General features: G+C 45.4%; 1 pseudogene; it reads left to right on the top strand.

Annotated features, from left to right (window-relative positions):
- Positions 1-1,849: 1,849 nt before the first annotated feature.
- On the top strand, positions 1,850-1,968 carry LOC134930249 (5S ribosomal RNA; annotated as a pseudogene).
- Positions 1,969-3,136: the final 1,168 nt, after the last annotated feature.

Raw genomic sequence — 3,136 nt, forward strand, 5'->3', positions numbered from 1 at the left:
ACTTCAAGAGATGCTCACGGACGAACCGTGGCCTCTACCTCTAAGAAAGGACCTGCTACTGCAGGGGCCTTGTCTGTTCCAGGACTTACCGCGGCTGCGTTTGACGGCATGGCGGTTGAACGCCGGATCCTGAGGGAAAAAGGCATTCCAGAAGAAGTCATCCCTACTCTGGTCAAAGCCAGGAAGGACGTAACCGCAAAACATTATCACCGCATTTGGCGTAAATATGTTGCGTGGTGTGAGGCCAAGAAGGCCCCTACAGAGGAATTTCAACTGGGTCGTTTCCTTCATTTCCTGCAAACAGGACTGTCTATGGGCCTAAAATTAGGGTCCATTAAGGTTCAAATTTCGGCCCTGTCGATTTTCTTCCAGAAAGAACTGGCTTCAGTACCTGAAGTTCAGACATTTGTAAAAGGGGTGCTGCACATACAGCCTCCTTTTGTGCCTCCAGTGGCACCTTGGGATCTCAATGTGGTGTTGAGTTTTCTAAAGTCACATTGGTTTGAACCACTTTCCACTGTGGACTTAAAATATCTCACATGGAAGGTGTCGATGCTGTTAGCCTTGGCTTCAGCCAGGCGTGTGTCAGAATTGGCGGCTTTATCATATAAAAGCCCTTACTTAATTTTTCATTCTGACAGGGCGGAATTGAGGACTCGTCCTCAATTTCTACCTAAGGTGGTTTCTGCATTTCACATGAACCAACCTATTGTGGTACCTGCGGCTACCAGGGACTTAGAGGACTCTAAGTTGCTTGACGTTGTCAGGGCCTTGAAAATATATGTTTCCAGGACGGCTGGAGTCAGAAAATCTGACTCGCTGTTTATCCTGTATGCACCCAACAAGCTGGGTGCTCCTGCTTCTAAGCAGACGATTGCTCGTTGGATTTGTAGTACAATTCAGCTTGCACATTCTGTGGCAGGATTGCCACAGCCAAAATCAGTAAAAGCCCATTCCACAAGGAAAGTGGGCTCATCTTGGGCGGCTGCCCGAGGGGTCTCGGCTTTACAACTTTGCCGAGCAGCTACTTGGTCAGGGGCAAACACGTTTGCTAAATTCTACAAATTTGATACCCTGGCTGAGGAGGACCTGGAGTTCTCTCATTCGGTGGTGCAGAGTCATCCGCACTCTCCCGCCCGTTTGGGAGCTTTGGTATAATCCCCATGGTCCTTACGGAGTCCCAGCATCCACTAGGACGTCAGAGAAAATAAGATTTTACTTACCGATAAATCTATTTCTCGTAGTCCGTAGTGGATGCTGGGCGCCCATCCCTAGTGCGGATTGTCTGCAATACTTGTATATAGTTATTGTTACAAAGATTCGGGTTATTATTGTTGTGAGCCATCTTTTCAGAGGCTCCTTTGCGTTTATCATACTGTTAACTGGGTTCAGATCACAAGTTGTACGGTGTGATTGGTGTGGCTGGTATGAGTCTTACCCGGGATTCAATATCCTTCCTTATTATGTACGCTCGTCCGGGCACAGTATCCTAACTGAGGCTTGGAGGAGGGTCATAGGGGGAGGAGCCAGTGCACACCACCTGATCCTTAAGCTTTTATTTTGTGCCCTGTCTCCTGCGGAGCCGCTATTCCCCATGGTCCTTACGGAGTCCCAGCATCCACTACGGACTACGAGAAATAGATTTATCGGTAAGTAAAATCTTATTTTCTTCTTTCATCCTGTCCTTATTTCTGTGGACTCTCATCTACGATCCGGAGTGCACAATACCACAGGCGTGGGATTTGATGCATTCAGCCTAACGTAGAAAGCAGATCCACACCTTTTGCGACAAACTGTCACATTCTCCTATATAGGTGCACTCTCATTGGTGTCCAACCCACCTACCTGTTACTACTATCAAACCACACTGCCAGTGCCCGATCTCGTCCGATCTTGGAAGCTAAACAGTGTTGGGCTGGGTCAGTACTTGAGGAGGAGACTCACAAGGAATACCCAGTGTTGTAGAATAAGGAATCATTTTTATGATGTGCGTTATATGACACCAACAGCAGTATCACCACTAGCCTTTATTTTCCAATATCTTTATCCTGTAACTGCATACTATAATTAAATAAGACCGCTTGAGTCTTTCAAACTATAATACACTTGTGTATTTCTTGGTGACAGGCATGAACTGGTTAATGTCTCATGTGTCATTCTTTTGACCTGTTCAGTACAAATATAATAATGTACAATTGATCACATCGTGGTCTCATTAATACAGATTTTCTGTACTGGTCAGGTTGAAATGGGTGTAGGACTTTGAAGTGTCTACAACCTTTCTCATCACATTCTGTGAGGCAGGACCAGAACATTTCCACATTTTTCATTCATATTTTAACTTTTCACTGACTTATTTTGGATCCTATGTCTTTCAATGGGTAATCATATGAATTTTATATAATATTCATTCAAAGTTATGTTTTAATATTTTCTGTTTATGACCAATTGAAATCTATTGAAATTTATTTCAACTAATTAAGAGTGCGCCCACACAAGAGCCTTCCTTTTCTCTCTCATCTTTGACATATGTTCTACCTGGCTCTGGGCGCACCACCAAACTGGACTAAGATTTAATGATTTACTATGTAAAAATCATAATTGTCCAAATTTTGGTTCCACTTAATTAGACTTTGACTTTTATGACCAGTGCCGGGTCGCCTCTCCTTTCTCAGTTAACCTCCTAGAACACCTCCGGATGGAGATTCCACTCCCATGGATAAGAGATCGTGTCTGCTGAGGAAGTCTGCTTCACAGTTGTCTCCTGCTGGAATGAAGATTGCCGACAGCGCCAACGCGTGTTTTTCCATCCAGAGGATGATTCTTGTTACCTCTGACATTGCAGCTCTGCTCTTCGTTCCGCCCTGTCGGTTATGTAAGCCACTGTCGTTACATTGTCCGACTGCACTCGAATGGCCCGATTTCTCAGAAGATGGGCCGCTTGGAGAAGATCGTTGTAGATGGCTCTTAGTTCCAGAATGTTTATTGGCAGGCCAGCTTCCAGACTTGACCACCTTCCTTGGAAGGTTTCCCCTTGAGTGACTGCCCCCCAGCCCCGGAGACTTGCATCCGTGGTTAGAAGGATCCAGTCCTGAATACCGAACCTGCAGCCCTCCAGAAAGTGAGATAATTGCAG

Source organism: Pseudophryne corroboree, chromosome 5 (genome assembly GCF_028390025.1).
Source record: "Pseudophryne corroboree isolate aPseCor3 chromosome 5, aPseCor3.hap2, whole genome shotgun sequence".
Classification (NCBI taxonomy): domain Eukaryota; kingdom Metazoa; phylum Chordata; class Amphibia; order Anura; family Myobatrachidae; genus Pseudophryne; species Pseudophryne corroboree.